Source organism: Mus caroli, unplaced genomic scaffold (genome assembly GCF_978045245.1).
Source record: "Mus caroli unplaced genomic scaffold, Mus_caroli_1 scaffold_19, whole genome shotgun sequence".
NCBI lineage: Eukaryota > Metazoa > Chordata > Mammalia > Rodentia > Muridae > Mus > Mus caroli.
In genome coordinates this window covers 69,049,074-69,077,043 of record NW_028227274.1, presented here as the reverse complement: position 1 = coordinate 69,077,043, position 27,970 = coordinate 69,049,074, and the positions used below count along the sequence as shown (strand labels likewise).

Below are 27,970 nucleotides of genomic sequence, written 5' to 3'. Positions count from 1 at the left end.
TTTCTCTTAGGATGAGCAAAATTTAGAACCTAGGGCTTTTGACAAGCGACTCACAACATCCCAGAAATGTTCTGAAACCTTGGTGACCAGTTTACTCCTGAGTCTATTACCTCATAATTGTTTTAGCAGAGTCCGAGACATTTTTCTTTGAATGCATTTCTTAGCTCCAACCCTCACCAGACTGATTTAGAAAATTAACTTGTCTCTCTGGAGCCAGTTCTGAATTAAAATTAATGTTTCAAGTCTCTTTGACCCACACCCAATCAGTCATACACACAGGGACAGGAGGTGTATGCGACAGAAATACTTCCTCCCTTGGAATTTAAAACAGTGTCACCACAATGTTTCCAATTACAGAAAACTTGCCAACAGGAGAGGGAAAAAAAGAATAATTGGATGCTTATCCCACAACAATATTTTGGCTGATTTAAAATCGTTGAACCTCATTAGTTTTACCCTTGTCCTAAAACAGCAGAAGGTGCCAATGTGACATAGGAAACTCTCAAGTAGAAAATGGTAAACTATGCATATTATGACAAGGGAAGGCTTATAGGGAGGAGAGAGAGGGTATAAATTCACCAAGTGGAAGATTAAAACACAGTATGTACAGAGTACGGTTCACAGATCCTCAGCTCCTCTGAACATTGATGTGTTGACATTGTTTACTATCACAATGCACAAGCCATGACTTAGCACGACATGCCACATTGACATCACACCCAAGGTAGGAAAATACTCATCAAGACAGATCGCCAGAGTATGCACGCTCCACAGTGTTCTGCACACAAAGGGTGTGATGGGAACTTAAGACTCCACACAGTTCAGCTTGGTGGTTAAGAAGGACTAGTTCATTTTTGTGAAACTCCCTGGGTTCAAATTTCAGCTCTACTACTTATTAGCTTCCAAGGCTTTAATAAGATTCTTAATCCCGTTGTCTCTTCATCTGTAAAATGGAAATTAAAATAGCACTTAATTAATAGAGTCTGATTGACAGGAGTGAGTAAATAATGTCACAGAGAGACCAAGTACACAGCCATGCACACAGAACTTTTCAAAATGGAATAAGCATTTTTTTTCAACAACAAAAGTTTGAAAGAGCCGAGAAATCACTTATCTAACCTTTTTACTCCAATAACCGTAGTTCTTGCCTATATAAACATGACCAGTACAAACTCCAGTTAACAGCTGACTAGCCAGTGGGTAACCATAGTTCTTAAGCCACATACTGAGCTCGCTCAATGTAGATTACCAGTCTGTACCCTTCCTGTTTCTAACCATTAGGTCTGAGACATGGCTGACAATTTTTTGTTCTAGCAAGTACTTGGGTGATATTGATGCTGCTAGTCTGAACACAACATCTGGGGAGACAATGGTCTGTAATGATTCTCCCCAGGCATAACCTTTCTCTTCTTTTCCTGAGCATCACTCCCAACGTTCTTCTTTATCTCAAAGCTCAGTATTGCAAGCCTCATTCTCAAGACTGGTTGTCACTCTCTTCTGGCAAAAGATACTATGCTATTCTGTATCTTAGCAGAAATGGATGGCATAGTGCACTTTCTGTTTTCCTTTGCCTGGGCTCTGAGCCCAAAGAGGCAGGACCATCCATTAGGTCATGGCCTCTTTAACCCTATGCTCATACAGGTCCCTCAGCAATAAAGAGCTTCACCTGCCTGGGAACTAAGAGAGCAAATTAAAGCCTATCCTTAATTCTGGTTGGGTCTCTGGTACCTTATCTTGGATAAACTCTTTACCATATGGAGACTTCCAAGATACCATATGGTAGATTAGAAGAACCTGACTTTTTAGTATTCCTATCCAAGTTACTCTTAGGTATTTTTATTAACAAGAAGGCCAATGTGGCATATTTCACATGCATACACAGATGTGCTAAATGAAAGTGTTATTTATAAACTATGACTCATTTGCATTTCATTTCATCAAGAAAAGAAACAGACGCTGGCTTTCTTCACACCAATCAATAATTTTCTATTTTAAAGTTTGGCATGTTTTCCATAATGAGCTGATTCAAAAATCTCTTTGAAGAATATATATATATATATATATATATATATATATATATATTTAACATTCAGATTGTTCACACCTAAAACACCAATTAAGTTTCTTTTGTCTTTTATTTCATATCGCTGGAAAATAATTTGCTTGAATGCTAATTTTTCCCTAGTTGCAAGATATTCAAGCAATTTCATAATTGGCCTAGAGAAACAATAACCCTTCGTCAACACAATCAGAATTCAACAATGATTCAAAAGCAACATCCTGTCCTTAATACTGTCAGTTTGGGACCATGAACACGAAATAACTTACAAAGCTTGAGATACTATCCCTAGAAACCATTGATCAATCACTGTGACTATCTGTTCCACAACACTATTTTGCTTAAGGATTTGTATGGGGGTTCTTTTATTTACACTGCTGATTTTTTATCCATGTTTATTTTTCCTTCCAATGAAATGGTTCCAGATAATGAGGGAGACTTTGGATATTTTCATTGTTTTTCTTTCATATTGTATGGTGTTCAAACATCCTCTCTCCCTCCTTTTTCTTGTCTCAATTTATTAAAAGAATTATATTGTCATAGATTCATACATAGGTATTCTGGCCATTTAGAGGCTATAGGAAAAGCTTGGTTTCCTGTGTCTTGGAATTCAGCTATCAGGTTGGATATAATGCTGAAGGTTCCTTGTATATTTTAAGTCATCTACTCTAATCCAGTTGCTACCACCAGGTACTCTCCAGGTATCTGGAGCCTGGTTGTGCTGGCAGAAGCACCTCTTTCCCAAAAGTCCCCAGAAGAAAATGTGGCTAGACTAGGATGTTTGTGGATTAACAATAATCAGTTGATTGGATTTGAGCTCCAAAGAAAAACTTCCCTTTCCCACTTTCAGATATTGTTGGAACTACATACATACGACCCCGAAAGACTTTGATGAAATCTTCCCTGAGAGTTAAGTCAGCTGGGCCATCAACAAATATATAACATGAATACCTTGAATGAAAGAGAATTACACGAAAAGATGGACTATCCAGAGACTACCCCACCCAGGGATCCATCCCATAATCAGCCACCAAACCCAGACACTATTACATATGCCAGCAAGATTTTGCTGAAGGGACCCTGATATAGCTGTCTCGTATGAGGCTATGCCAGTGCCTGGCAAATACAGAAGTGGATGCTCACAGTCAGCTATAAGATGGAACACAGGGCTCCCAATGGAGAAGCTAGAAAAAGCACCCAAGGAGCTGAAGGGGTCTGCAACCTTATAGGTGGAACAACAATATGAACTAACCAGTACCCACCGAGCTCATATCTCTAGCTGCATATGTAGCAGAAGATGGCCTAATCGGACATCACTGGAAAGAGAGACCCCTTGGTATTGCAAACTTTATATGGGGAATGCCAGGGCCAAGAAGTGGGAGTGGGTGGGTAGGGGAGCATAGCGGAGGGAGGGTATAGGGAACTTTCAGGATAGCATTTGAAATGTATATAAAGAAAATATCTAATAAAAACTAAAAAAAAAATAGAGAATTACAATAGATATTTACATAGACGCTCTACTTTATGAGCTAGAAATTCTTCCTAGTCAATGTGCCCAAAATATGGGTAGGCTTGAACTTTCCTGGTACAGTGTCCCCCAGACCAACTCCAAGAAAAGAATCCATGTTTCTTTGCTGCAGTTTATGTGAACAGGTTTCTGGCATCTTGCATGAGGGGGGGAAGTAGAGTAAGTTTACACTGAGGGTTTTGTCAGTTGCTTGCTTCCTGTTCCCCCAGTCAGCATGCCACACAAGCATCCTCTGATACTCCACCAATTCTCAGGGTGATCGGGACGACATAGCATTGAGATTTCAGGCATCATCGATGCTACGCTTCCACAAGACACATGCATGGCTTTTCCAATTAAGAGTGGACCTGTGCAGAGTCCACGGATCGTCAGTTTCACTTGCTGGTGGTTGCTTGCTGCTCTTTGACTTGCAGTCTCTGTAGATGATTTTCTTCTTTCTTTAAATGCCTCTAAATGACATGGATATTTCAGCCACACAGAAGCAGGGATGACTTCCATAAACATCCCTTTCAAACACTATGAATTAATCTCCTCCAGTGAGGTAGACAAGAATTACGGGGAGTTCTCCACCAGTCTGAAAAGCATAAGCCAAACCAGGGATACTTTACCCCTTCTGGAATATTCTACCCTGCTTTTGTTTGAGCTGGATCTTTCACATTTTTTTGCTGTCACTGCCTTTCTCTATAGCTTAATGGAGAGTAATTTCCAGCTTATTACCTCTATCCATTTTCATACTTGAAAATATTTTCTACAGCCGTCTTTACCATAATTTAGAACATTCTAGTCTGTCTCCTTCCAGGCCCCTGTTCACAGTTTGAGTGAGATGTCAAATTTCTCACAAAATTCCATGCCAGGTTCACACAACCCAACTCTTCCATAGTCCATGCTCTCTCCTAGCTTATCCTAAAACCCTAATTCTTTGGCAGTCCAAATCTATGGCAAATAATCTTACCATGCCCTCAAGATTTCTGTGTTGAAAATCAAGTACTAGATAAAAGTCATTATCCCTATTGTAAACTTGAACCCACTACATGCACAACCATGACTGCTACCATCAACTGCTGCTAAGGTTAAGTGCTAAAGGTGTTTATTAAATGATACTAGAGATGGGATCTTATGAGCCCTGTTAGAAGCCAGTTCCTGTACCCCTCAGGTTACCCATACTTCCTGGTGATCTAGGAACAGGCAACCTTTATCCAGAAAAATCACTGACTTCCAAATACATCTTTGATTACTTTTTCCTCTACCACTGTCTTTATACTACGACCTGAACCTCAATAAAATTTTTTTAAATATAAATGTTTTATTTAACAGTTGCAGATCATTCCGTGGTCTAAGTAGTGGATATCCAGAACCCAGCTGCAAGATCAACGCAACCTTCGAGCTTCTCTTTCTGACTCCAATAGGGTGAGCACGTCACCCTCTCGAACGGGGCCTTTGACATTTGGGATGATAGAGCGGCTGGTGTCATCCATAAATTCCACTCGCACCTGCGTGCACTGTCCCTGCGAACCGGTCCTGCCCAGCACTTTGGTTACCCTAGCCAGCTTGATGGGCTGCACGCGACTCGTGTCCATGATGGCGGCGATCTGGCGGACTCAATAAAATTTTTAATAGAAAATATTAGCAACTTCTTATATCCTAAACAAAGTAATAACCAATTTTTACATTTTAATAACTCCAACTTCAGCATAAGCACAATAATTTTTTAATGCACAAGCACTTTAATTGTCTAATATAAGCAATTTTGCTGGAGAAAACCTTATTGGAAAATCTCAGTTCAATATCCTTAAATTCCTGTATTACCAAACCATGCCATATCTTCTCAACTCAGATTTAGCCCCTCCAACTATAAAAGAGAACTGCATTAAAGATGTTTCAGTGGTCTCTGACCCAGAACTATCTGATTAAAGATCTTGCGCTGCCTTATACCCAACCCAGTAAAATATATCTGAACCTTTAACGCAAATCTCTTGTATAGCTTGAACTTCAAGTCATTGGGCATTGAACTATGTCACATCTGTACTAGTCACTGTTCTCTATAGAAACACATGAAGGAAGAGAGAGAGAGAGAGAGAGAGAGAGACAGAGAGAGAGAGAGAGAGAGAGAGAGAGAGAGAGAGAGAGAGAGAGAGAGAGAGAGAGACTTGCCAGATCACACTCCACTCCTCACCAGGAACTCTACATTTGTGCCACATTGCCAAAAAGCCCAGGTAGGGAACTTGACTCCCATGCCTGGGCCCCTCCTTAAGAATCACCTCAAAGTCCTAAAAGTGTCTTCCAGGAACTTCTGTCTCTTCATAAACCTTCTCCTTCCATTTGGAGGTGCCATATTCCAGCCCACTCCCCAGCTGGGTTTCTCCCACTGTCCCACATGGCCAAGATATTCAGGTAGGTAATTCACACCAACCCTTCTAGGTCATCACAAAACTCTGCATCATCCAAACAGGAACGCTGCCTCTTCCTTTACTCTAGACACACCAAAACCCTTCACACATCCTTGAGTCCTAGAATGTGGAGAAACCAAGCTGGTAATGACTTGGAAGCTAGCTGCTCAATAGCTAGCTTCATGGTGCTCAACACTCTTTTATTGTACACTGCCAGGGACGAAATTTCACCAACACTCTTACCCCCACTGCAAACCCTGTGAGCTATAACAATGACTGGTCTGGTAAGAGGTGCTCACTAGTAAAATAGTGGCACGTATGTTATGGGAATAGCCAATCATTTTCCATTTAGATTTTAGGCCTGCTCTACAAGATAAACTCATGATTAGTACATTAATTGAGCCAAAATCCACAAGGGCCTGAGGCATGGGAGAGAACATAGCACTATCAGTCTGCTAAACATATATTTTAATAAATTGCCCCTAAGTTTTTACCTTTATGCTCATAGATTAATACATCTATGTCCTTGTGAAAGAAGCTTATTTTGTAGTAAAAGATACTTAACACACACAGCTTGTCAGTGTGAAAAGACTAAGAGTCTATGAAATGTTCATCTATAAATGGAACATTTATATCATACCCTCAATGCCAAGGCACTAGAATCATTGGATCATGGTGGAAGGGGAAGGGAAAACTTGTAATGGACAAGATATAATAGGGAAACAGTATTTGCTGAACATGACAGGCTCATTGCAAATATGATCTTGTAGCACCCGTGACAGCACAAACAAGACTTATACAAGGTCAAATCAGCCAATACTCCAACATGGATGGGAGAAGGGCTCATGAATACTCTCCTCCAGCTAAGCAACTATTGACAACTCATGGCTGCCGATGAAGTAAGAGTAATTTTGTTTTAGGAATTGATATCAAGATCTAGTTCTAAAGCTGGGCGTGGTGGCGCACGCATTTAATCCCAGCACTCGGGAGGCAGAGGCAGGTGGATTTCTGAGTTCGAGGCCCGCCTGGTCTACAGAGTGAGTTCCAGGACAGCCAGAGCTATACAGAGAAACCCTGTCTCGAAAAACCAAAAAAAATTAAAAAATAAAAAATAAAAGATCTAGTTCTATACTCATCCTCATGTAAGCACACCAAGTGCACTCACTGGGGTTAAAATTGAAACAAATGAACCTGGGAACGAAGAGCAGTGGATGGATAGGAAGGAATAATAGGTGGTGGTTGGGAAGTGGATTTGATCAAATCAAATTCTATTCATGTGTAAACCTTCCAAACAATGAAAGCAATGTATTTTTGAGCTGACATTTATAAATTGGTTTACATGACACTGTCATAATAGCCCAACACGACTGTCTTCACACTGGAGAGGCAGAGAGTCTGGTGACTGCTTAGTCCAGAAAGATGGTACCTTCAGTAGTCAGGTCTAACCTGGTGCTAAAGTGAAGGCAAGCAAACAGCACACCTTTTTTTTTTCTTGGACCTCCTTTTATCTGGACTGCAACTGGAAAGTACTACCCATACTAAGGGTGTGGTCTAGCAACCTCGAAACAATCTTATCAAGAAAAACCCCTTTCACAAGTAACTAGCTGTTTCCATTTTAGTTGACTGCAGATCCAATTGACAATGAAGATGAACCATTACAAGGCTACCCCTTGTCAACTTAACCATCAGTCACATGTCCTTTTGTCATGTCTGATTTCCAAATGAAATAAATAGTAAGATTGTAATTCTGCCTAACATGATATAACTATCCAATGTACTAATGCATAATTTTCCCCTATGAAATAGCTGGCATTCTCCATTGAGAAATACTTAAATTTTTAGTATACCTACCAGTACGATAATATTTATTTACAATATTTAATAACTGATATTATCTCAATCAATGTTCCATTGCATGGTAAAGAAATACAGAGAATAAAACATGCGTATTGGCCTAAGATGTGTATGTGTATATAGCACAAATATAGTCTTATTTTTTTAAAAAAGGAAATGTTTATTCTGGTTCACAGCCCTTCGTAGCAGGAAAGTTAAGGCAAAGGACGCTGAGAGAACTGGAAAATTACATCTATCATCAGAAGAAGGATGAGACTGAAATATGTTAGTGTTCAGCTCTGCAGTCCACAGGAAGCAGTGGATGTGTCCTAGTGTTCAGCTCGTTTTCTCTACTAAGGCACTGCAGTGTTAACTGCTCATGAGTTGGTCCTGCCCACGATGGGCAGGTCTTGCAACTTCAATTAATGTGACCAAAATAATCTCCACAGGCACACCTAGAAGCTCACTTAGGTGATTCTGAAAGCTGTCAAGTGGACCATTAACACTAACCAGGACACCATTGAAACACAGTAATATCTCAATTACTTATTAAGCATGCACTGTGGCCAGGTGCAGTGGCATATGCCTGAATCTCAGCACTAGAAAGGAGAAAGCAAAAATCTTGTTAGTTGGAGGTCAGGCTGAGCTACACAGCAAGTTTCCTTTGAGAAACTGTAAAACAAGACTCGGTCTCTCAAAAGTGTGTGGGGTGGGGGGCAGAATCTAGTGATCATATGACCATATGTATCACAGTAAACCACCCATGGGAAAGACAACCTCCTTTATCTTTGTGGGAACTGCTTACTATTTTAAAAGATGACTAAACACACTTGGAAATCCAAAGGAAAGGGAGTATAAACCCTTTCTCATTTTTTGGGCAAAAACACTTAGACTATTCTACTTGATAATGTAACAGATCAACCTAGGACAGAATTTTATGAAAATTCTTACATATACATATAGAGAGAGACTCTTAATTATCTAAAGCAATTCATATTATTTTATAAAAGTGTGTTTTATATACTGACTTAAGAAAAGTATTTTCTAATGAGGTTTCTTCTATCTACACTGGGACAACAATTGGTGTCAGTAATTCAGGTGTTAATTATAGAGCTTACTATTGAGAGTTCGTGGGTGCAGCTTCCCTGTCATATATAGTAAAAAGAATATCACAATATCACCCCGACCTCTAAATCTTATTATCTTTCTACTCTGCTTCCAAATCAGCCTCCTCTAAAGATGAATCCCCTAATTGGTTATCAAATATCAAGTAGTTAGCTCTAAAAGCAAATACATACAAGCAACACAAAATGGACTCAGAAGATTTTTATGTATTTATTCATTATATATATATATGTGTGTGTGTGTGTGTGTGTGTATGTATGTATGTATGTATGTATGTATCATTAATAATTTTTAAAAGAAGCCATGAATTTGATAAGAAGAAGGGACATGGGAGAGACTGGAGAAAGGGGAACTGATGTAAATACAACATACATAAATTAATTAAATTTACTTCAAAATAAAAGCTGGCAAAACCAGGTCTAATCTAAGTTTAGTTTCATTTTATATTTTCAAAAGAGACAGAGGAAAGGTGGCTGATGGCTAAGTTACTGGTCAAGCACACACAGTACTTGATTCGGGGGACTCAAAGTCCTTCTATAGATTCATGAAAGGCTAAGGGAACCCAGTATACACTAACTCCTACCAAAGAACACCAGTAGCTCTGCTACTCCAGTGCTCTGACAAAATTGTGTTTTAAGCAACTGAGGGCTTCAATCTAAACACGAAATTTTTGAAACATTACACTCTGACAATAAATGGGTTCAAAGAGCCAGACCTGGGAGCAAAAATCACAGAAGGATCTTTCAGGTAACTACAGAGACTTTCCGCTGCTCGTGCCTCTTTTCTACTAGGCTCAGGGAGTTCTGTGGGGTTGCAGTGGCTCTTTGGCAGTGCCAAAAACAGCAATGACACCTTTGCACAGAAGCAATGACACTGTGGTAACACTTCTGGTAACATAAAGCAAAACAGCAGAGGAGATCTTGGGTAGAGGTTCTAAACACAGCCAGTCAAGTTGCTCTTATATGTTGTGATAAACAGAAGATCAAGTCCCAGTGGGTAGAGTTCACAAACATTATATCATCATTTAAGAGTAGTTGCGAGGTAGCCATTGTGTATATTCACGAGTAGAGTCTAGGGAAACAAGTATAGTGATGGAAACCAAGGTGTCTGAGGCAACATTAAACATCTAGTAACAGAAGGACAGGGTGAGCAAAGCAGCATCCTGTTTGTAATAGCCATTACACATACCAGTATCAGGACCAAAGAAATGGTATAGCAATACACATAAGGGAACCCAGTATACACTAACTCCTACCATCTGAGTACTCAAAGATCTCTCTTCATTGAGAACTTTAAAAGTGTGATACTGAGCTGGACCCACCAGAGGGCCCAGTATCAGCAGCAGCAAGCACCATTGATAGTCAGGTACCAGACACCAAGCGAGACATGGCAGCACAGAGGTACTTGTTGGAGTAAAACTGTGTCCTGGCTATGAGCATTCTTTGCCTGAGCTGTGAGCAAGTCTGGTCTGGGCTCTCTACTTCCCGTATCTCTGAGCAGGCTCTGTACAAGCGGATCCTTAACAGAATAGAACAGAAATGTCAGGGCAATTACAATCCTCATTCCTGTAACTGCTCAAAGTCACCTTAGCTGATATTTATAACTACCTTCCTCTCTTTCCCATTTCTTATTTCTTCCACCCTCAACAAGCATTTCAACAGATCTCAGTTCTTATCTGCAGCGGTGACTCATACCTTCATTCCTGAGGGTTCTGAGACATTTATCATCCTGCCTGGATTGAATTGTTATAGTTTCCCATTGACCTTAATCAGAGGACAGGTTACCACCAAGAAATGCCTTGAGGAATCTCCTGCACTACAGGTATCTGTTCCTTGCCTTCAGTGTGAACAAGCAATCCAATTTCCCCCTAGTAATCTGAATCAATCACCCCTCTGTCACTGACTCCTTCCTTATCCAGTTGATTCAAGGACATCAGAAGCCCAAAGTGGCCCAGAAGAAGGTTAAGTTCCAAGTTCAATGAATGCTTACTGGACCTCCTGGCAGAAGGAATCTCTCTTTTGGACTCAAAGCGTCTAGGCCAACATAGCATAATATTGCTGGAACAGGAAGCAAAAACTCTCGGAGTCATTTCACTATGGGCATTCTCATCTCCACCTCTTGATTCCAGGTTTCATGAATCCTGCCAATAGAAGAAAGAATAGGGTTTCTTCGTTAGGGTTTCCACTGCTCTGAAGAGATACCATGACCGTGGCAACTCTTATAAAGAAAACATTTAATTTGGGCTGATTTACAGACCAGAGGTTTAGCCTATTATCATTACGGTGGGAAACACTGCATGCTGGAGGAGTCAAGAGTTCTACATTTAAACTGCAGGCAGCAAAAAGAGGCTGTGTTTTCTAGTTATGGGGTTTTTCCAACCTGCCTAACTTTGTTTGCCTGAAATAATGACTCTGGGACTTAGTTTATATGAATAAATGCTTAGACCAATAACCTTGGCTCTGTTCTCTGAATAGTTCGTATGTCAATAATCCAGTTTATTATATTCTAAGCATGCCACATGGCTGGTTACTTTCTGAGTTTTATACATCTGTCTCTTTCTCAGAGTTTGGGGTAAATTTCTAGTATCTGACTATTTCCCCAAAATTTATTCTCTCTCTCTCTCTCTCTCTCTCTCTCTCTCTCTCTCTCTCTCTCTCTCTCTCTCTCTCTCTCTCTGTGTGTGTGTGTGTGTGTGTGTGTGTGTGTTGGAACTCTCACCTCCACTTTCCTGCCTCAGTTCATTAGCCATAGACTTTTTTTATTATTATTGAAAGGGGGTTGCTTTTACACAATACACAAGAGATTCTCTCTACAGTGTTCCACACTGGGAAAAGCTTGAACCTATGTATGAACTCAAAGCCCAGCTCTACAGTCACACACTTCCTCCAACAATAGAAGACATGCTCCAATGAGGCTATGCCTCCTAATAGTGCCAAACATTCAAGCACATGGGTTTATGGGGGCCATACCTATTCCAACCACCGCAAGTATATTCAACACTGATTCAAAGCATAGATAGCCTTCCAGAGCTGTAAAAATAACTAAAAGAAAAATCCCTGCCATTTGATTTTACCATTGAAGACTCAGTAGCCAGTCAGAGAGGTCAAGAAAGCACCCAGCTGACCTTCCTAGTTCACCAATATCCTAGAAGTAAAAAGCTCTTTCTCCTTCTCCACACTGTCTTCGACCCCTTCAACTCAAACACCCTGCTTTCTGTTCATTTCTGTTCACTCCCTGTTGGCTGTTCTGCCTCTTGGCCTAGGGTTGACTTTATTTAGCTCTTGGATAATAGGTATGTGCTGGACCATACCACAAAAAGGTGGGGTATTTTTCAGTAAGTAATACAATCCTGAGGTTCACAGTGTGATCAAACATCCTGCAACACAGAGTGCCCTTCCCTGACCCTCCAGGCTATCGCCACCTAATTGGTCCTGTGACTGTATTATTAATGATTCTAGGAACCTATCAATCAAGCTTCTTTTGGATGGTGGGAACATAAGAAAACTAGTGCATTCAGTGAGTGTAAGCCCACTGCAGCACTTCTTTGGCTGTGAATTGAGTTCCTTAATTATAATTGATGTTGCGTGAAAAACCATGACAGTGGATATGGAATTGTATACACCCATGGATGGTAGTTTGGGCAGAAGTACTTATGTGCAGGAAAGGCAAATTCATAACCCAAATAAGAATCTATTCCTATAAGGACATCGAGCTACCTCTTCCAAGATGGAAACAATTCAATGTAATCAATCTGCCACCAGGTCACTGACTGGTCACCCGGTGGTGATGCATATCAGAGTGAGTACTGGTCTCAGTGGCTGACAGAATTCACATGCAGAAGAAGTCTTGATGAGTGGAAGTCAATACTGTTGAGATCATTAGTTAATATGGAACCTCACATCTGACTACTTCTCCATTCAAGCAAAATGCTGAAGTGCTTTCACTGCCCAAAGCCCCACCCATTGAGAAGATCATCCTTCACCAGTGTCCTTCACAGTTCTTCCAGAAAGGAATTATAATGCTGCCACTGTTCACTTCCAAACGATACCTATATAGCATTCAGAACATCTATAAAGCAGTCCTTTAGCCTTTTTTCCTTCAGCCAACCAATCACAGGGCACCACCCAAGAGCCCATAGACGCATTCACGAGGACAGAAGATATCATAAAAGGAGAGGGATGCACAGACCTTTAGGAAACTTGCTCCTGTGCCTCAGGGCCTACTCAACCCCATCACATACATAGTACGTCCTTTGACAATAGATTGTGGTGAGCCTTTCAGTCTTCTTTTTGCTGTCCTCTCAGAGGTATACTGACTAAAACATGGGCTCTTCTCTTCAGTAATAGCCTGAATAACTCCAACAGAATATGAGGTCATTGTACATACATGCATATACCATGTACACCATGTAAATTCCCCAACCCTGAAAGCTCAATGAGATGAAATAATGGCTGGTTGGAAATATTCCAACTCTGTTGCTCTGCCACCAGTAGAATGTTTTAATTTGGGTAAATGACCACTGCCACAGGCCTGGGTCAATGAATTTAATAATATATACAAATATTTACATAGGACATACACACACACACACACACACGCACACAGACATGTACAGAATTCTGAGGGATTGCCACATTCCATGCCTCTGGATTACAGTCCTCACTGTTTATTTTTTGTAGCAAACAATCAATAGACATTGCCCTAAGGAGTTAAGTCATGAAATAGAGATGTTAAGATTCTGTTTAAAGCTACAGTGATGCCCAACTGATTTAAAAAAAAAAAAAGTACTCAGTATGTGTGCTCCTATAGAATTTGAAATGAGAGAAAGGTGTGAATTGGTCAGAATAAAGATTTTCGCATTAAAAACAATAACATTCTGTATTGCTCGAGTTTCTTATTTGTGGACACATATCTGTCTACAACTGTAACAAGTATTAAAGCATGAATGGCTTCCTTAATAAAAGATTTTAAAATTATGTGCCATGCAGTGGGACATTGCACAGATTCTAGAGGAGGTGAAGTACTATGCTAGGTAGTGACATGATCGTATATCGTGGGAGAGTGGACCAGACTGATAGGAGCACAGAGGTGCCTGAGAAGCTTACCAGCTCACCAGCTTGGGAGCTTTGGGGGACAGAAAGCATCTCTGAATTGGATTGTCTACACTTGTGAAATTTTTTAGCTTTATACAATGTTTGTATACTATCTTTGGAACATAAATATAAGGTTCTTTAAGAAAAATATACACTCACAGATGTGTGTTACTTTTAAGAGCATGAAAATAGAAGGTACTGAACTTAAATTATATAGAGGCTTGAGGGGAAAAGAGTGAGAGGCCCAGAAAGGATGCTTTCCTCTGCATCACATTAATGAAAAGTGCACCAGCTCTAAACCAAAGGCATCCTGGGAAGGAGCAAGAAAGGGCTTTAAGAGTCCCTCGTTCTTCTAGCAAATTACACACAAGCCACTCATATACCCAATGCCTTTTACTATAAACAAAAGGCAGGGATGATCACCTGCCATTCTGTCCACTTAGAAAAAATTTGTGTGACTAAGATAAGGTTCAGGGAGAAAGAAACCCCTTAACATCATGTACTATAAGCCAAAAACAAACCCCACTGACCCCAGGTCCTCACACCCTTGGCTGGTGCTTGTATTTGTACAGCACAAAATTAACAGACTGTCCAAACAGACCTTCATTCTACTCTTCTAAGTTTATACTTTCCTCAAAATCATAATGGACATGGAAGGACAGCTCCCAACACACAGCACAGAATTAGAAAAGTTTTTTCCAGACTTTAAGTCAGGAGGGAGTGAATGCTTATTAAGTTTTGATGTGCTGGTACACTATCTCATTATACAAGTCCTGTATCACTAGACACTTAAAACGAGCAATTTGTCATCCAGGTGAGTTTGATTATATAAAAGCCACACCATACTCAGGGTCCACCATGTTACCGTGCAGCCAGACTTCAAAGGCAAGTTGACCTCACAAGGTCTACAAGAAAACACAAATGATTTCCCCTGCTTTGTGAAGTCACTTTGTGGCTGTTTCTATCAATCAGACCTTCATCTGAAGGCAAGAAAACAAGCATATTTATCATTTCCTGCCTCTTATGTTAAAATGAAGAGACAGGACACCTTGGCAAAGTGCTGATAGCCATTCTCTCATACAAAGCAGTGTGGAGAACAGCTGGACACCCAGAGAACTTAGGGCTGCCATTCTAATTTGAGCGGCCATTTCAACTGGGCTTTCTATGTATGACTTTACACTTCCAATATACATGTTGGATGGTGTTTTTTTTTTAATTAACAGGCTACTTTTAGAAAAGGTTTGGGTTCATAGCAAAACTGATCAGGAAATACAGTGTCCTTGGGTAGTCCTTTCCACATCTTGCACACATGAAGCCTCCTCCACCTCCATTAACAGACTCTCCCTTTTAATTTAATGCACTAGATGAACCGACATTGTAATATCTTTATTATGCAAAATCCCTAGTTTTCTTCAGGATTCATTATTATTGTACATTATACATATTTTGACAAATCCATGGCATTTATGCCACTTCTAAGGAAGATATCGCAGTTCTTGCCTACTAAAAGCCATCTGACCTCTACCTATCCTCCCTCTCTCCCCCTACCCTAAAAATCATTGAAGGCTGTGACTTTCATACTGTAAATCCTTAGAAAATTTTATGGTCTTCTAAGGACTATGGTGATGATATATGTGAACCAAAACTCAGGCTGATAAAACACTATTTATGAAAAAACATGTAACAAAATTCAGGGATACCATAGTAGAGCCTCAGTATGCAGGTGGGTTGGCAATATCCACAGGTCAAAAGTGGCATAGAAAGGAGGTAGGAAAAAACAGGGTGCTTTGAGTTGCCAACATGTTGGTCAAGTGCTGTTTGTCCTTAAATCCCTCATATGTGAACGTGCATGATTCATAGGCTTTGGGGTTTTCAGAGAAGTTTCTGTATCTGGCTGCAACCCCACTGAAATGCAGCATGGATCAGAAGATATTGTATACCAGACTGACTCCATTTTACTTACACTCAGGGGCACAAGAATTGAGAGATCCCAACTCAAGGCAGAAGCATTGTTCAAGCGTCATGAAATGCAACCCACCCAAGGATTTTCTAAAAGCTGTATTTTCAAAAGAAAACTAGATTAAACTAAATAGTTTATTTAAACCAATATATCGAACTGTTATCCTAACATATTTCTGATGTGTTAAACTACTAATGAGCTCCTCTATGTATTTTTGTCATCCTGCATCTTTGAAACTCAGTATGGTGCTTAAGTTACAGCACTTGTCAAATCAGGCTACCTACTTTTCAAAGAGTCAACAGCCATATGTAGTTAGTGACCAAAAACATTAGAAATCTGAGCTTTGTAATTCCTCCAACTGAGACATTTTCCAGACTTTAAAGGGCAGAAGCCTGTGAAGTTCTATACATGACTGCAGTTCATAAAATGTAATGGCAAGGCAGTTTTAATCACAGAAGAGCCTGCAAACCCTTTCTAGCCAGCCAGCCAGCCAACCAGTCTTTCCAAGCCCTTCTTACTCCTACAACTCCCACAAAGACATCTCAGCCAAACCTCTGGGCCTCTAGGAACAAAATTTTAAAAGTTATTTCCCCCAGTATGTGAATGTGCATAGATAGATCATTGATTGATAGATGGATGGCAGGATTGGTGAGGGATTGGTTGAAGGATATGAAGTGAGAAGATGGCCAATGATATGTGTGGGTAGAGTTGATAGATAGATGATGGATAGATGATAGATAGATAGATAGATAGATAGATAGATAGATAGATAATATATACATATATCCATATATACAAAGATATGATAGATAAATGGTAGATAGATAGACGATGCATGCATACATACATATATATATATAAAGGTGATAAATAGATGATAGATAGATATAGAAAGATAGATAGATAGATAGATAGATAGATAGATAGATAGATAGATAGATAGATAATACACATATACATATATACAGAGATATGATAAATAAATAGTTGATAGAGAAACAGACAGACAGATAGATAGATAGAAAATGCATGCATACATATATACATACATATATATGTACAGAGATGATAGATAAATAGATGATAGATAGATAGATAGATAGATAGATAGATAGATAGATAGATAGATAGATAGATAGAAAGAAAAATTAATGAGCCAGTGAATTATTTGGTTAACATACAAGAGCAGATATGAGCAGTTACCAAAACATGGGTTGAAAGACCCACAACGTGAGGACTCTCCCACGTTCTGACTCAGGAGAGGCGACACCCCAAATCACTCACAAGAAACAGTCTTGCTGCAAACTGCAAGAGGACTTTTAATTCAAGAGCACTCTCAGGCCCATGGTCATACACCACGCAGGGGTAGAGGACCATGACGCCCAAGTAGCTGAGTAAGGGGGTATTTAAAGGAAGAAACCACAACTCAAGGAAGTGGGGAGGGCTTTGTTGGAAAATACCAAAGATACCAGTTAAGAGTCTCAAGGAAGTGCAAAGTCACAAGAGTCACAAGGAATACCTGGTAATTGGGCAGGTTATCTCTCAAGACAGTTTCTAAGAGCCCCTAACAATAGCACATTTACATAGCGGGTTGCAATGGTCAGGGTGACTTTCTTTGAATGAACACTCTTTGAACCCAGGAATCGGGTGGGTGGAGGAATGTCGCTATCTGTTTTATGATTAGCATACCTTGGAGCATTGAGTCACAGAGGTCACATTCTCAAGCCTGGGCCTAAAGGCCTAGAATTTTGTTTTTACGTTATACTTTCAGGGTGACTCCCAAGCAGCCACATTATTAAAAAGGCCATGCCAGAAGAGATGATGATTCACAAAAGCTGAGTTTCTGGAGCTTCCATGTGGCTAGACTAGGCAGAGAGGCTCCTTCCTTCAGCAGCTATCGCTGCTGATGTGAACTTGGGAAGAGGCGATATGACTTGAAAGTTTCAGGAGCTTAAGACCTGTGAGTTCTATTTAGTCCTAAGCCTTGTTAACTTTCATACCATGTTTCTTTCCATGGGTATGTGTGGAGAGAAGCGTTTGCATATGTATTTGTATGTGTGCATGTGAATGGGGAGAATACATAGTCATATACATATGTATAGAGAAGTCAGAAGTCTATAGCAGTATTCCCTCCCTCTCCCTCTCCCTCTCCCTCTCCCTCTCCCTCTCCCTCTCCCTCTCCCTCTCCCTCTCCCTCTCCCTCTCCCTCTCCCTCTCCCTCTCCATCTCCATCTCCCTCTCCCTCTCCATCTCCCTCTCCATCTCCCCCCTTCCCCCTCCCCCTACCCCTCCCCCTCCCTCTCTCTCTGTCTTATTTTTCGGGGAATATCCCATCAGTTCGTTTCAGAGACTCTGCCATCCCTGTCCTTCCTCCCCAGCATTTGAACTACAGTTGCACATTACCATGCCTACCTTTTGATGTGGACACTTGGGGTCTGTAGTCAGGTCTCCATGTTTACACACCAAATATTTTATTAACTAAGCTAAACCACAGCCTCATACTTACTGGGTCTTAGTGAGTCATATATATATATATATATATATATATATATATATATAATTTTTCTTACCTTGCATACAAGTAAATCAGTACCCTAGCTTTGTGTGTTTCCACATAGCCTTGACTTGCTTATCTAACTAAAGTCTAAGCTCGATTGCTTCCCATTCCACAGTCTCTAGAGGTTTATCCACTAACAAGATGGAAGTACAGGTCAGGTTTGTTCTTCAGCTTCTTAGGCATTTCCTCCTTGCTGCTCATGGGTTGGGAGCCTCTCTGATGGCGTACACACTGTTTCCTTTTCCTATGGTGCTCTAGAGTTTCTAGCACAGTAGAGGACTGTGGCCCAGAGATAACTAGACTTTCTAGACTGGTGAAGATCTTCCCCACTGTAAGACAGGAGGCTTCTGTGAAAAATTCCTCTGGGAGGCCTGGAATGTGGATTCAGGTTTGGATAGAACAAGGCCTAGAATTCAATCCAGCATTGTCTCGGGCAATTTGGATTTATGTTCCAGTTTTGTTTTCCTGAGAATCACTTTGTCTTGATTTTATTTTCCTCTCTTGTCAAGATTCCCAGAAACAATTAACATTCTAAGAAGCCTGGGAAATCCAACCAAACATAAACAGTGCTGGAGGCACTCAGCCCTTCGAAGTCTCCCAGACCAAGGGAAGCAGAGCCTGACAGCTTCTTTGTTTCTGTTCTGCTTAGCTGTCAGGTTGTAATATTCATTCCCTGATTCACAAAGGACCCACAGCTTATTAACTGAATAGCAGCTTTTTACAACACATTAAGCAAATGCATGTATTGACCTTTTGTAGTTCCTCTCCATGGTATCATATTTTCTTTTGGTTTACATTATCACATTCTATTTAAAACGGAAGGCTAGCTTCAAGCTTCACTGGAGTTCAGACATGGTATTATATGAAGCAGTGTGCTCAGTACTCAGGTTATGAGTGCATCTCTCCACTAAGACATTGCCCCAGACCCTATACTGAAAGCAGGAACCTCAAAAGGTGGGGGGGGGGGCTCCCATAAACACAGTATCTGGAGCTGTCTTTTACTCCTTCTTGTACATACAACACTCTAAGCACATCTCGGCTCCAGGGGGGGGATGGGGGTCTCCTTGTGTTGCCTTTATTGCCATACAGTATATAACTGAGGGGCAATCTGGAAAGGAATTCCGGATTTGCTAATCATATACAGAATGGTATTGGACCCAGACTCAACAAATTAATATCATTAATCATAATAAAAGGTAGCATCTGTTGCATGAACATGAACCAGGTTCTGTGCTCTATTTAAGTAATGAGATTTTGGGGAAGGTACTGCTTATTGGCTTTTCTGTGTGTGTATGTTGTGGGAAAAGAAGGCTTACTTTATTTTCTGCTAATAACTTATTATACTAATAGGATTGTGCCCTACTGTGGGGTACACACCAAGGTCTCACTCTGACCTCTTCACTTCCTTGACAATAATGTTACCTGCTACTCTTGAAAGTCCCACCCGTGTTCACTTTAAATTTGTAAGCTTAGCTATATAGTCAGTATCACAACTGTAGAATGCCAGCACTTTGGATGGCTAAAGCAGAAAAGTCGTGAGTTTGAAGCTAGCCTCAGCTACCCAAATTCCAAACCAGCCTAGGCAAGCATGATGAGACCATCTCAAAAAAATAAATTGCCATGTTTGGTGGCTCATGCCTTTAATCCCAGCACTTGGGAGGCAGAGGCAGGCGGATTTCTGAGTGAGTTCCAGGACAGCCAGGGCTAAACAGAGAAACCCTGTCTCAAAAAACTCAAATAATAATAATAATAATAATAATAATAATAATAATAATAATAATAATTAATGTGTAAACTCACTTCCAAACAATTTTTTCTATAACCAAGACTTGAAATGCCAATAGTAATGGCTGGGATCCTTAGTGTCCCCTCAGTCCCTTCTCCCATCTCTTCTCTGTGCTCTGTTATATAAACTGTAAGAGAGAAGGAAGGAAATATGTAGGGCTCCCTCTTATGTTGTTCCCACAGTGTGGCAGCAACCTTCTATCTCCATGGGCATTGTCTCTATGTTATAGGTGTGAAACACTAGCTCTTGGTGTGTTCTTATGCTTGTTTAGTGAACCTGTGCGATCTACTACACAACTTTCTACCACCAAATCTACTATAGACATCGTCATACTCTCCCTGGCCCTTCTCTGCCACCACCTGACAAGGGCCTGTACACTGGGAGGATCACAGGTAGGAAGGCTCAAGAGTCTAAGAAAAACTGAGCTTTCTCATTCCGTCCTCCAGCCCCTTGGTCCCAGCATAGCAGCATCAGGAACTGTCTAACCGCAGGTACTTGTGGCTGACTTCTAACTCAGCCAGTTCACACTTTAGGCAATTCTAAATTTGGCAGCTGTTTCTCTTGGAGTCTCCCATTAGGGAATACATACAGAAAGACAAGGCTAATAACAAAAGGGCCCAGAAGCAGTTGACACCGAGTAGCCGTGAAAGTAACTCAAACTAAGTTTCAAATACCATTCTCTCATTAAAAAATGTAATTTCCTGGGGAAGTGGCTTTGTCCAGGATGAGAAAGAGAAAGCACAAAAGAATTCTGAAAATTCTCACAGAAACAGAAATCAAAGAAATAAAGATAATAGTCCCTAAAACATTAGGTCACGTCAAAAGAACACAGACCTAAGCTGGAGATCTTTTAACAGTTAGGGTTAAGAAAACAAGAAATAAAATAAATAGCACAGCATATAATTATACTCCAAAATATTCTATTAACATGGGTTTGTGCCATAGAATTCAAGCCATAAGTAGAAGAGATAAGGAAATGAAAAGATAAACTATATACTAATGTATAACTAATCCATCAAGAAGATGTAAGGATGATAAACATACATGTACTGTGTGCTGGGGCTCCTATTTTCATACAAAGAACTAATGAACATAAAAGATCAGATGAATACTGACACAGTAACAGTAGGTTCAGTCAATCCTTCATTCTCAGTCAATCTTCATCCTGATTTTAGTCACCCAGACCAAAAAATCACCAAAGAATCATCAGACATAAATAATACTATAGATCTAGTGGATCAAACAGATAGTTATACAAGATCCCATTCAAGAATAGCAGAACACACGTTCTCCACAGTCCATGGAACCTTCTCTAAAATCGGTCACATTATGGGTCACAAAGCCAAACACCCAAGTCCAAAAGAATCAAAATAACTTCCAATATCCTATCAGATCACTGTAGAAAAAAAACTTAGTATCAACAGCAAGAAGATACATGAACTATACAAATACTTGGAGACTGAGAAGTGCCCCCATTAACATGTGGCCATGCATGAACATACCAACACACACATGCATACACACAAAGAAAGAGTGGAAGAGATATTAGATGAGGGAAACGTTTTCTATGTTCATGGACAGAATCCCTCCTGGAAAAATTGCTGCATTGGTAAAGGTAATCTAAAGATTTAATATAATTTCCATCAAAGTTCACTGATATTCATACAAAACTAGAAATAATCCTAAAATTTATACAGAACCAGAAAACTCAAAAGGCCAAAGCAATCCTAAGCATTCAAAGCACTGGTAAAGGTATTAGTGTTGATGTTCAACTATTATGACAGAGCCACAATAACATAAGCAGTATGAGTTCAGGCCCCCAAAAAAAGAGAAGGGAAGAAAAGGGAAAAAAAGGGAAGGTAGGGGAAGGGAAGAAAATGGAAGGGAGTGGAAGGGAGGGGAGGGGAAGGGAGGGAAGAGAAGGGAGGGGAGAGGAGAGGAGGGAGAGGAGGGGAGAGGAGAGGAGGGAGGGGAGAGGAGAGGAGAAGAGGGAGGGAAGGGGAAGGGGAGAGGAGAGGAGAGGAAGGGAAGGGGAGGGAAAGGGAGAGGGAGAGGGGAGGGGAGAAGAGGGAAGGGGAGCAGAGAGGAAGGGAAGGGAAGGAAAGAGAGGGGAGGGGAGGGGAGGAAAGGTGAAGGAAGGGGAGGGAGGAAAAGTGATGGGGAGTAAGAAGAAGGGGGGGGACGGAAGGCAAGGGCAGGGAAGGGAAGGGGAGGAGAAAGGAGGAAAGGCGTAGGGGAGGGGAGGGGAGAGAAGGGAAAGGATGGGAAGAGAGGAGAAGTAGTGAGGAGGAGGGGAAGGGGAGGGAATGGGAAGGGAAGGGAAGGGAAGGGAAGGGAAGGGAAGGGAAGGGAAGGGAAGGGAAGGGAAGGGAAGGGGAGGGGAGGGGAGGGGAGGGGAGGGGAGGGGAGGGAGAGGAGGGGAGGGAGGGGAGGGAAATAGGAAAGGAAAGGAAAGGGAAGGGGAGGGGAGTCAAGGAAAGGGCAGGGAAGGGAAGAGAAAGGAATGGAAGGGAAGGTAGGAGAAGGGAAGGTAGGGGAAGGGAAATAGGGAAGGGCAGGGAAGGGAAGGGAAGGGAATGGAAGGGAAGGTAGGAGAAGGGAAGGGAATGGAAGGGAAATAGGGAAGGGGAAGGGAAATAGGGAAGGGAAGGCAAGGGAAGGGAAGGGAAGGGAAGGGAAGGGAAGGGAAGGGAAGGGAAGGGAAGGGAAGGGAAGGGAAGGGAAGGGAAGGGAAGGGAAGGGAAGGGAAGGGAAGGGAAGGGAAGGGAAGGGAAGGGAAGGGAAGGGAAGGGAAGGGAAGGGAAGGGAAGGGAAGGGAAGGGAAGGGAAGGAAAATGAAGGGGAGGGGAGGAAAATGAAGGGGAGGGGAGGGAAGTGAAGTTGAGGGAGGAGAAGTAGTGAGGAGGGAGGAGAAGGGGAGGAAAAGGGAAGGGAGGGAATGGAAAAGAAGGGAAGGAACGGGAAGGGAAGAGAAGGGAAGGGAAGAGAAGGGAAGGGAAGGAGTAGAAGGGAAGGGAGAGAAAGGAAATAGAATATTAAAGGGAAGGGAAGGGGAAGGAAGAGAAGGGATGGGAAGGGAGGGGAGGGAAAGGGTGGGGAAGGGGAGGGAGAGGAGGGGAGGGAGGGGAGGGAAGGGAAGGGAATGGAACGGAAGGGATGGGAAGGGAGGGGAATGAAGGGGAGGGGAAGGAAGAAAAGGGGAAGGGAGGGAAGGGAAAGGGACGGGAGGGGAGGGGAGGGGAGTAGAGGGGAGGGAAGGGAAGGGGAGGGAGGAGAAATAGTGAGGAGGTAGGAGAAGGGGAGGTAAAGGGAAGGGAGTGAATAGAAGAGAAGGGAAGGGAAGGGAAGTGTAGGGAAGGGAAGGGAAGGGAAGGGAAGGGAATGGAAGGGAAGGGAAGGGAAGGGAAGGGAAGGGAAGGGAAGGGAAGGGAAGGGAAAGGAAAGGAAAGGAAGGAAATAGGGAAGGGAAATAGGGAAGGGAAGGAGAAGGGAAGGGAAATAGGGAAGTTTAATAGGGAAGGGAAGAGGAGGGAAGGGAAGGAGAAGGGAAGGGAAATAGGGAAGTTTAATAGGGAAGTTTAATAGGGAAGTGTAGGGAAGGGAAGGGAAGTGTAGGGAAGTGTAGGGAAGTGTAGGGAAGGGAAGTGTAGGGAAGGGAAGGGAAGGGAAGGGAAGGGAAGGGAAGGGAAGGGAAGGGAAGGGAAGGGAAGGGAAGGGAAGGGAAGGGAAGGGAAGGGAAGGGAAGGAAATAGGGAAGGGAAATAGGGAAGGAAAGGGAAGGGAAGGGGAGGGAAGGGAGGAGAAGGGAAGGTAAATAGGGAAGGAAAATAGGGAAGGAAAGAGAAGGAGAGAGGAGGGGAGGGAAGGGGAGGAGAGTGAGGGGAGGGGGAGGGGATGGGAAGGGGAGGGGATGGAGGGGAGAGGAGGGGAAGGGGAGGGGAAGGGGAGGGGAGAGTAGGAGAGGGATGAGAAGGGGAAAAAGAGGAGACCAACAGAATAGGAAAGAGAACCAATAAATAAACTCTCACATCTAGAGCTACCTGGTTTTGTCATAGAAATCAGAATATTCTCCCCAAAAGATGCTGGGAAAACTGGGTCTCAATATGGAGAATGTGAAATGAGCTCTCACTCTGTTTATTAACATCAATTCAAAACAGATCAAAGGCATAAATGAAAGTAAGGACCATCATTTAAACCCGTGCAATGAGTAATCGGCTAACAAATTGAATAGACACTTCCCTAAAAAGAAATACAAATAGCCAATATATACTTCTAAATGTGTTCAAAATTTTTAGCCATGAGTGAAGTGCAAATTCAAGTTATTTTCATATCTATCTCACTCCAGTCAGAGTGGACATATATATACCCCCTATACAAACTTGGTCTATATACCAGAAAAGTTCTATGTCAACACTCCACAGAGATAGTTGTCCACTCAGGCCCATTGTTTCACTCTTCGCAATAGCTTTAAAAACCAGCCTGATAGCATTTAATAAAGGAATGAATAATAAAAACCGGGTACACAATGCAATATTAAGCAGCCATAAAGAAAGATCCCATCTGTTTTATCTCATATACAGACTCTAGAGAATATGTGTGTGTGTGTGTGTGTGTGTGTGTGTGTGTGTGTGTGTGTGTGTGTGTGTGTCGTGAAAGGACTGGGACCATAAGAATAGATGAAGAGATCTTGAAAGGACAGGAGAAAAGACACAAAAACAAAATGAGGAGACTACTTGCAGGACACAGGAGACCAGCAAGAAAAGGACATTGGAAATGGCACGAGCAATGAAGAAAGGGAATGGAACAGTACAAAATAATAATGATATATAAAAATGTGATGAAAGCCACTACAAAGTTATCTTTAAAATTTAAAGATAAAAACGAAAATATATATTACTTCATACTCGATAAAATGATTGTAATCCCAAAGACATTTCCAAGTCAGTAGAGAGCAAAGGGCACTAAAAGGAAATTCAAAGTGAGAAGTAGTTAATTTAATACTGGAAAGAAAGGTCTCCAAATATCAAGCTATTTTGACAGCCACTACTACAAACTTCATTTTGCAAGAAGGCTGCAATGCTTCTAACCATATCTGGAATAGGAGACTATATATGCCTAAGTGAGCTTTGTGATGCCTACATAGGTCTAAAATTTCTAGGAACTCAGTTCCAATTGAACACAACTAAAAAGGTGACCACTAACAGGAATACAGATAATGTAAAGATAAAGATCTGCCCATCTCACTAGTATAACTTGAAGTAACAGTACACACTAGTTGTTGAGATATAACTTTGCCCAAGATACATGATGTAAAAGCTTACAGTAGATTTTCTAAGTCTGTTGTGTGGTGATTTAAAAGAAATGATCTGTACCTCCATTACCACCTGTCTTAGTTAGGGTTTACTCCTGTGAACAGACACCATGACCAAGGCAAGTCTTATAAATAACAACATTGAATTGGGGCTGGCTTACAGATTCAGAGGTTCAGTCCATTACCATCAAGGTGAGAGCATGGCAGCCTCCAGGCAGGCATGGTACAGGAGGAGCTGATAGTTCTATGTCTTCACCCAAAGGCTGCTAGTGGAAGACTGACTTCCAGGCAACTAGGGTGAAGACCTTATGCCCACACCCACAGTGACACACCTACTCCAACCAGGACACACCTATTCCAACAAGGCCACACCTCCTAATGGTGCTACTCCCTGGCCCAAGAATATACAAACCATCACACCACCTTTTGACTTCAAAACGGAGACGGGGGTTTGGTGATGGTGGTTTGTTTGCTTAGTTTTGTTTTGTTTTTAATTAATTTAATTAAAATCCAAATGTTGCCTCCCTTCCTGGTCTCCCTCCCCAAGTTCTTCACCCCCATACCCCTTCCCTTTTGCTTCTGAGAGAGTGTTCCCCCACCCACTCCCCCACCCACCCATTCCTCCACTCCCACCTCACCTCACTAGCATCCATCTTCCCAGGGGCATCAAGTTTCCACAGGATTAAGCACATCCTTTTCCACTGAGGTCAGACAAGGTAGTCCTCTGCTACATATGTAATGGCAGGGGGACAGACCAGCCTATGTATGCTCTTTGGTTGGTGGTTTAGCTTCTGGGAGTTCTAATGGATCCAGATTAGTTAATACTGTTGTTCTTCCTATGGGGTTTCAATCCCCTTCAGCTCCTTCAATCCTTCCCTGAACTCTTCCATAGAGGTCCCTGACCTCAGTCCAATGATTGGCTATAAGTATCTGCATCTGTCTCAGTCAAATGCTGGTAGGGCCTCTCAGAGGACAGCTGTGCTAGGCTCTGATCTGCAAGCACAACATGGCATCTGTAATAGTGTTAGGGTTTGGTGCCTGCACATGGGGTGGATGCCAAGTTGGGCCAGTCACTGGATGGCCTTTCCTTTAGTCTCTGCTCCAATTTCCACCTTACACCAATCAAGCTAAGATCAAAAACTCAAGCAACAGCACAACATGCTGGCAAGGATGTGAAGAAAGAAGAACACTCCTCCATTGCTGGTGGGGTTGCAAACTGGTACAACCAACCACTCTGGAAATCAATCTGGCAGTTCCTCCAAAAACTGGAAATAGTTCTACCTGAAGACACAGCTATAACACTCCTGAGCATAAACACAAAAGATCCTTTACCATATATATCACAAGGACGTGTGTTCCACTATTTTCATAGCAGCCTTATTTATAATAGTCAGGAGCTGGAAACAATCCAGATGTCCCTCAACTGAAGAATGGATACAGAAAATATGGTTCATTTACACAATGGAATACTACTCAGTTATTGAAAATCAGGACATCATGATTTTTGCAGAAAATAGATGGAAGTAGAAAATACCATTCTAAGTGAGGTAACCCAGACCCAAAAGAACATACATTGTATATACTCACTGATAAGTGGATATTTAGCCAAAAAGTTCAGAATACCCACCATACAACTCACAGACTGTATGAAACTTAACAAGAAGGAAGGCCCAAGTATAGATACTTCAATCCCACTTAGAAGGGGGGAACAAAATAATCATGAGAGGCAGAGGGAGAAAGGGACCTGGGTTGGAAACTGGAGGGGGGAAGGGAGCAGAATCCGTTATGGGAGGAAACAGGAGAGAAGCCCAGAGGGCTAGGAGAATGAATAGAAATATGCAGCAGTGAGGGGGTAGAGGGTGGGGGGAACCTCTAGAAATTCCCAAACATCAGGGATGTGAAAGACTCCCAGGACCCAATGGGGATGACATTAGCCAACAGTGGTGAAGAAGAACCTAAAGAGACCACCTCAAAGAGACCACCTCAAGTAGATAGACATGGCCCCAATTTGAAGCATGGGGCCACCCATCCATCTTCAAAATTCTTGACCCAAAATTGTTCCTATCTAAAGGAAAAGCAAGGACAATAATGGGGCAGAGAGCCTGGTTTTTCAAACTAGCCCTCAACCAGAGCACCTGTTACAGCCCTGAAGGATTTGCACTCATTCTAGGGTGCAACTCTGAGAAGGAACTCAGTTCACCATCTCAAGGAGCTCATAGGGAGGACACTAACACATGAACATAACATGCAGAGGTCCACACGTTCATCTAGCAATGGAGTTAATAACTAAACATCAAATTCTGCACTACAACAACAATCCAAATACAAGCA

General features: G+C 41.7%; 1 pseudogene; it reads right to left on the bottom strand.

The window, feature by feature from the left end:
• Positions 1-4,870: 4,870 nt before the first annotated feature.
• On the bottom strand, positions 4,871-5,179 carry LOC110285083 (small ribosomal subunit protein eS28 pseudogene; annotated as a pseudogene).
• Positions 5,180-27,970: the final 22,791 nt, after the last annotated feature.